The 8448-nt window shown below is 42.9% G+C and overlaps 1 long non-coding RNA gene across 1 annotated transcript in view; it reads right to left on the bottom strand.

The window, feature by feature from the left end:
* Positions 1 to 8448, bottom strand: part of LOC142819685 (uncharacterized) — a 36910-nt gene that overhangs the window by 2099 nt on the left and 26363 nt on the right. The window contains exons 2-4 of the long non-coding RNA XR_012897526.1: positions 7850 to 7927; positions 1435 to 1682; positions 88 to 242 (exon numbers count right to left, since the gene is read on the bottom strand). This is a non-coding gene — a long non-coding RNA (uncharacterized LOC142819685). The remainder of the gene's footprint in view (positions 1 to 87; positions 243 to 1434; positions 1683 to 7849; positions 7928 to 8448) is intronic.

The following is an 8448-nucleotide window of genomic DNA, read 5'->3' as shown; positions in this document are numbered from 1 at the left end:
TGGTTCCACCAGACAGAGATCATCTGCTCTCAAGACGTAAAGCATGTCTTAATGCACAATAGACTTGACTCCACGCGAAAGACTTACCTTTGTAAGTGGCGGCGATTCCACTCTTGGTGCGCTGACAACAGCTTTGATGCTCTGACAATCCCTATCCATCATATCCTGGACTATGTGTTACACCTCCAACACTCCAGTCTGGCTGTACCGTCTATAAGAGTCCACCTCTCTGCGATCTCTGCCTTCAGACAACCAAAAGAAGGATACTCAGTATTTGCTCACCCCATAACCAAACAATTTTTAAAAGGACTCATGAATCTCTACCCTGCACTCAGAAATCCCCTGATGCTCTGGGACTTACAATTAGTCTTGGACGCTCTCACATATCCACCATTTGAGCCAATAGCCACCTGTGACATTTCCATACTTACCATGAAAGTAGTCTTCCTTCTAGCCATCACTTCAGCATGACGGGTGGGCGAACTTGCGGCTCTCTCGGCAGACCTGCCGTACACTGTGTTTACCAATCAAGGAGTGATGCTACGATCACACCCTAATTTCTTACCGAAAGTGAATTCAGAATTTCATATCAATGAGCCTATAATACTTTCTACCTTTTATCCCAAACCACACGCCTCAATTCATGAAGCTCGACTACCTACCTTAGATGTTCAGAGAGCTTTGGACTTCTATCTAGAGAGAACACGACCTTTCCGACAATCACAACGCCTTCTACTATGCACGGACGAGCAAACCAAAGGCCGTCCTTTATCCTTGCAGCATATTTCCAAACTAATTGTGAAATGCATTGCACATTGTTATTTGATACGCCATAAGCCAGTACCTACCTCAAAACATGCTCATTCCACCAGAGCAACAGCCACAACCACAGCCTTCCTCTGAGGTGATAGAAATGTAGCCATGTTAGTCTGGGGTAGCTGAAGCAAATTGCAGGACGATGTAGCACTTTAAAGACTAACAAGATGGTTTATTAGATGATGAGCTTTCGTGGGCCAGACCCACTTCCTCAGATCAAATAGTGGAAGAAAATAGTCACAAAATAGTCACATATATGGTTGTGACTATTTTCTTCCACTATTTGATCTGAGGAAGTGGGTCTGGCCCACGAAAGCTCATCATCTAATAAACCATCTTGTTAGTCTTTAAAGTGCTACATTGTCCTGCATTTTGCTTCCTCTGAGATGTTTCGCTGCAAGATATTCGACAAGCGGTGACCTGGTCTTCGGACATGACATTCGCAAAACATTATGCAATTGACGCCATTGTTTGGGACTCAGTGCTAGCATCGGCAGTGCTCTCCACAGTGCAGAGGTCCTGACTCCAATCCCTCCTTTTTAGGCAAGACGACGACTTGGTACTCACCTGCAGTGGAGCACTCACAGGGACACTACCCAAGAAGAGGAAGTTACTCACCTTGTGCAGTAATGACAGTTCTTCGAGCTGTTTGTCCCTGTGGGTGCTCCACGACCTGTCTTCCTCCCTGCTTTGGAGTCTTTTCTTTATGTTTTTCAGAGTGACCCGATTAGGGGAACTGGCGGGAGCCGGACTGCGCGCAAACTCAGAAACGGCACGAAGGGCACGCAACGCCATCACGCATGCACAGTCCAGCTAAACCACGGCTGATGAATCTTCGAACTGCGGTGCCGGGATGAGCCCAATACCTACAACAATTTTGAAAATTTAGTCAGGGCCCCAAGATGCTTCTCCCTGGCACCGTTGCTGCAAACAGTTCCAGTAATCCATCAGTTTGATAACTGCTTAACCCCTTTTTACCTATCATGGCAACAAACCACCTCTAAAGAGTGGATCTTGGTAATTACCAGCAAGGGGTATTTATTCCATTCCTCTCTCTCCTACCCCTCTCCCAGGGGCCTTTCTCATGAATAACTTATATGAGAAAAAATAAACCACTTTCTAGAACTGGGAGCTGTAGAACTGGTCCCATTCCAACACAGAAGGAAAAGTTTTTATTTCCACTATTTTCTGATCCCAAAGAAATTTGGCAGATGAAGAAGACCTATCATCATAAACTTGAGGAACCTCAACAAGTCTGTCAAACTACAGTCCGTCATGGTTGTCACAACTACCAGCAATAATCGCAGTACTGGAACATAGAATCATAGAATCATAGGACTGGAAGGGACCTCGAGAGGTCATCGAGTCCAGCCCCCTGCCCTCAAGGCAGGATCAAGCTCCGTCTACACCATCCCTGACAGATGTCTATCTAACCTGTTCTTAAATATCTCCAGAGAGGGAGATTCCACCACCTCCCTTGGCAATTTATTCCAATATTTGACCACCCTGACAGTTAGGAATTTTTTCCTAATGTCCAATCTAAACCTCCCCTGCTGCACTTTAAGCCCATTACTCCTTGTCCTGTCCTCAGAAACCAAGAGGAACAAATTTTCTCCTTCCTCCTTGTGACACCCTTTTAGATATTTGAAAGCCGCTATCATGTCCCCCCTTAATCTTCTTTTTTCCAAACTAAACAAGCCCAGTTCATGAAGCCTGGCTTCATAGGTCATGTTCTCTAAACCTTTAATCATTCTTGTCGCTCTTCTCTGTACCCTTTCCAATTTCTCCACATCTTTCTTGAAATGTGGCGCCCAGAACTGGACACAGTACTCCAGCTGAGGCCTAACTAGTGCAGAGTAGAGCGGCAGAATGACTTCACGAGTTTTGCTTACAACACACCTGTTAATACAACCTAGAATCATATTTGCTTTTTTTGCAACAGCATCACACTGTTGACTCATATTCAACTTGTGGTCCACTATGACCCCTAGATCCCTTTCTGCCATGCTCCTTCCTAGACAGTCGCTTCCCATCTTGTATGTATGGAACTGATTGTTCCTTCCTAAGTGGAGCACTTTGCATTTCTCTCTATTAAACCTCATCCTGTTTACCTCCGACCATTTCTCTAACTTGCTAAGGTCATTCTGAATTATGTCCCTATCCTCCAAAGAAGTCGCAACCCCACCCAGTTTGGTATCATCTGCAAACTTAATAAGCGTACTCTCTATCCCAATATCTACATCATTGATGAAGATATTGAACAGTATGGGTCCCAAAACAGACCCTTGAGGAACTCCACTTGTTATCCCTTTCCAGCAGGATTTAGAACCATTAACAACCACTCTCTGACTACGGTTATCCAGCCAATTATGCACCCACCTTATCGTGGCCCTATCTAAGTTATATTTGCCTAGTTTATCAATAAGAACAGGGGGACTTGTTCTCGGCCTCCAAAACTTGTACTTCCGTATCACCAGATACTCTTCCCTTAGGCAATTCTTCTGATTTGTCTTGACTCTGACTATTATCAGGTTGGCCTCACTACAGTGCCCAGGGCATTTTCCAAGGTCTTCACTGTGGTGGCAGTGCACCTCCGCAAACAAGGGATTGTAATATTCCCATGCCTAGATGATTGCCTCCTCAAGGCTCTGTTTATAGTAACTGCATTCAAAGCCATAAAGAAAATGATTGGACTTTTCTCATACTTCAGCCTCCAGATAAACATATTTAAATTGGTACTGATGCTAGTAAAGCATCTGGAATTTTTGGAGCCCAATTGGATGTGATAAACATCAAAGCCTTTCTTCCAGCTCATGGATTTTCCACAATAACCAATGCCATCAGAACTAGCCTGTGGATCTGCTGTGGATCTCCAACAGAACTTGTCTATAGCTGCTCATTCATGTGGCAGTAGCCACATTCATGGTAAAACCTACCAGAGTATACATTTGCTGTTTTCTGGGATAGCTATGCACTGGAATGTCTGCATGGAGGTCTCCGTTCTCCAACCAACATTGTCCTTGATATTGATGACCAGTGCCTCACTACTTGGTTGGGGAGCACATTTACATACTCAAACGGTACACAGCAAGTGGTTGCCCTCATAATCTGGGTTGCACATCAGTTATGGGCAGTCCACAATGCATGTTTAGACTGTGTGGGAGCCATGGGAGAAGCTGTGGGTGATGGACTGACATCCGGAGCAGGTACGTATACCAGGTCTGTCTGGGCCAGTCTGGTGCTATCAGTATAACGTTGGCATTGTCCAAGCGCTCCTTGGTGACCACTTGATGGAGCAATGATATGGGGGGAAAGGCATATAACAGAGCTGTCCCCCAGTGTATTTTGAATGCATCCCCTAGGGATTGTGCTCCAATGCCCGCACATGAACAGTAGTGCGGGCACTTCTTGTTGGCACTGGTGGCAAACAAGTCAATCTGAGGGAAGCCCCACAGATTAGACAGTGGGGTCTAATTCACATTCGAGGCCCGCTGTTTCTGTTGAGACTGTCTGTGGTTGTGTTGTCTTTGCCAGGGAGATGTGAAGCAATTAACATTATGTTGTGCTGGATGGACCACGTCCATAACAGGACTGCCTCCCTGCAGAGGGGGCAGGATCTCGTCCCTCCCTGCCAGTTTGTGTAAAACATTGCCACTTGGTTGTCCATAAATATCTGCACTGTGGAGTTAGAGATACGGTTTACAAAATGTCGGCAGGCATAATATACTTCTCGAAGTTCAAGCACATTGATGTGCATCATGCTCTCTGTTTGTGTCCACCATGCTTATGTGGTAAGTGTGCCCAGGTGGGCTCCCCAGCCCTGATGTGATGCATCTGTGCTGATAGTGAACGACGGGGCTTGTCTGTGGAAGGGGGACCCCCAGCGCACACGTTTCATTCCCGAGACCACCACTGAAGGGCACGCCTGACTGCATTTGGTGGGGAGACCAGTTTGTGCAGGCTGTGTATGCGAGGTCTGTACACTGATCTCAGCCAGTGTTGTAGAGGCCTCATGTGTAGTCTAGCAGGTGGGATGACTACAGTTGCTGCTGCCATATGGCCTGGTAGTTGGAGACATGCCCTGGCTGGTAGTTGTGGTGCAGTGGTGTGAAATTCTGCTAGTTGTGATATAGCAAGGAACCTCTGGTGGGGTAGAAATGCAATCTCATGTGTGCAATTGATATGAGCTCCTATGAACACCAGTACTTGGGTTGGTTGGAGCTGACATTTTGAGAGATTTATTTGAAGGCCAAGTAACCTGAACAGGGACATAGTAGTGGTCACCGAGTCCTGAGTCTCTTGGAATGAGTTGCCTCTTATGAGACAGTCGTCTCAATAGAATAACCTCATGAGATGGGTCCCTGAAGAGGGACAGAGTGGGTGGTTGGGTTTTGGGAAGGGATAGAAATGGGATGCAGTACCTGATTTTTATCACATCCAGAACCCATTTGTATATGGTTATGAGGCACCATTGTTGGTGGAATGTGCTAATCTGTGGTTGGATAGAATGATGGTAGTCGGCTTGGGTGATGGAAGATGAATCTGATGGCTCTTGACCATACCTTCAAAAAGTTTGTCGAACGAGAGGACTGGGATGGGGTAGGTTGGTCAGTTGACTGTCGCCTCCTCCCCTGCCACTGCCACTTTCTAGAATCATATTGTCTCTGCATGGGACCAAAAAAAGAAGGTCTGTACTTCTGAGTGTAAGGTTTATTTTTCTTTCTTTTTGGTGCATGAGCCTGGATGCCCAACATTTTGAGTGTGGCCCTGGAGTCCTTAAGGGAGTGTAAGGAAGCATCGGTGCCATCTGCAAAGAGCTTTGGACCTTCGAAAGGGAGGTCTTCCACCTTCATCTGGACCTCCTTCGAGAAGCCAGAGAGGTGAAGCCAGGAGACCCTTCTCATCACCACTGATGTGGCCAGGGCCTGTGAAGCTGTGTCCACCAAATCCAGTACAGCTTGGAGGGCTATTCTAGCTATCAACAGCCCCTGTGTTTAAATATAAGATACACAACAATGTTGTATATTGCTAAGACAACCTTATTTCTTCCTGAATACTTAGTGATAATACAAATAGGTTCCCATTTAGGACAGATATCCAGAAATTCAATTTCCTTTCTAAGTGGCTGTATTTTCACCAGTTTTTGAGAGTGGTGATGGGATCTTTTTTATCTTGATTTTGAGTGACGCCATCTGGCTAGTGTCAAATGACACTGGTAGGCAGATTACAAAAGAGACCCACATTTGAACTTCATCCGGAAGGAAGGGTCACTGCAAAATGGAGTTTTTTATGGTACTCAATAGCTTTTTGCAAGTACTGTTCTTTTTTAGGGGAGGGACGCACACACATGTCTGTGCAGTGTCTAACATAATGGGCCCCCCCCAAACACTATTGACACCTCTAGATTCTATCAACCACAATACAACTATTATATTCTAATAAAGAAGTAAATGGAGGGACCCTTGAGTTTTTAATGCCAATGAAAGCCTCCAACAGAATGTAAATATTTCCTGAAAATCATGATCATTTACGGATGTGCTTTTTAAACTCCAGATATGAAGATTTGATTCTAATTCAGTAACTGAGAATCAAGCTCTTTGTGTATAAATAACAAACACTAGAGGGCACCATCAGCACAAAGTCTAACCAATAAGTAGCTTTGGTATCTTTCACTGAAGAAGAAATCACAAATTTTAAGGAAACATATTTAAGCTATCTTCTTTTTGTAAGGAATCCAAAAGTATAGATTAAAATGACTTCATTTGGAAGGCTTTGCAGTCTCTAGTCCAATTCATCTAATTAATCTCAGCATTCATAGGATAATAAAGCAGTAAAGCAAATAGCATCTGCTTCTTCCTGTAATGATATTTGAAGAACTCAAGTCAGGATAAGGAGTGATCGGTTTTCAAAGGGTGAAATACATATAATTGCTACATTACTAATACTTCCATTTGCAAGTGAACTAAGCCTTCAGTATGCAATGTTATAACCATATGGATCTCAGGGTATCAGAGGAACAAGGTGGGTGAGGTAATATCCTTTATGGTGCCAACTTCTGTTGGTGTTGTTCCCAGGAAACACTATCCTTCAAAGCTCAGTATTTATAAACATACAGTTAAATTTCTCTTTAACGAATCAGTGCAAAGGAAAAGGATACATTCTGCAAATATTCTTTCCTGCCCTTTTCATTTGAGGATTATTTGATGTAGGGAGAGGAGAGGTAGAATACTTCTTTTTTGCTATGTTAAGGTTTGAGAATGTACAACCTAGTTGTGATTGAATTTTTATTATAGCTATTTTCTAAGAGGTGTGAATTCTTCTCTAACAGCTGACATCTGAGGTCATCTAGCTCTGATTTATTTTGTTTAAATGACTGTCAAGTCTTGTCTTACAATGTTAGATGCAAAAAGGACATAATTGAAAATACAAAAAGGAGCATCCGTAAGGGATTGTGTGTGTGGATAGATAGATAGATAGATAGATAGATAGATAGATAGATAGATAGATAGATAGATAGATAGATAGATAGATAGATAGATAGATAGATAGATAGATAGATAGATAGATAGATAGATAGCACTTCGTCCAGCTTCCTCTGTTCTTGCCAGCTGAGAGGTTAGTTAGAAGAAAAGACTACTTCAGGGAACAAGTGGAGCAGTGTACAATGTCTGAAAGACCTCATTCACATAACAGCCTGGAAGCTCTTGTACTACATTATCTGGTATGCAATGCCTTTATGAAACCAGTACTCCTAAATTGTTTAAAAAAATAAAAGTTTGCTTCTCTTCTTAAATTTACTCTTCTAATTGAGGCACAATATGTCCAGAAGATTTCATTCTCATTTTTTTATGTTAGGATCTGATGTAGCAGAGAGGCCATCCCATCAGTATTATATTTTGGAAATATATTCTTGGGAATCTATTTAAGTCCACAGGACTGTACTAAAATTTGCCACCCTGGGCTGAAAATTAGGTGCCATACCTGCAGGCCATTGGCAAAGGAGAAGAAAGAATCTACCATAAACAGTACTGACCTTTTCATTTTTCCAAGTTTGCTGGAAATGTAGTTGGCTGACCTTGTTAGATATGATTTAGCTTCAAGCTTTCAGAACCTAAATATAAAAAAATTACAATACACTGTATTTGTCACATTGCTTATCCAATTTAACTCAGCCTTGAGAAGAGGCAAAAGCATCTATTTGCACTGCAATGATAATTCTCCATGTTCTTTTTGTTTCAAGACTTTTTATTTGTAGCACAATTTCACTGGCATACACTGTGATAGCTGGAAAGATACTGTTCTCTTCAGCTGTATTAAAGATATGCACCATAGAGCCACCATGAATGATTAAAGTAAAGAATAAACTAGGACAACACAGTGGTTCTCATCATCTGAGAAGTGTACACATAGTGTGTATTTTACAATATCCAATCGCTGTCATAACGGTATATGAAAAAAGTTTTGGGAGAAATAAACTGTATTCGTTATCAGAACTTGGCCATTGGACGGAAGCAGCAGATGCACTGAAAGAAGCCTATGCTACTTGTAACCCACTGGTCAATATGTTATATGCAGCAAAGGAGGTTTAGGTTGGACATTAGGAAAAACTTCCTAACTGTCAAGGTGGTTAAA

Source organism: Pelodiscus sinensis, chromosome 24, assembly GCF_049634645.1.
Source record: "Pelodiscus sinensis isolate JC-2024 chromosome 24, ASM4963464v1, whole genome shotgun sequence".
Classification (NCBI taxonomy): Eukaryota; Metazoa; Chordata; order Testudines; family Trionychidae; genus Pelodiscus; species Pelodiscus sinensis.
Note: the sequence above shows the minus strand (reverse complement) of the source record. Positions and strands in the feature narration are given on the sequence as shown.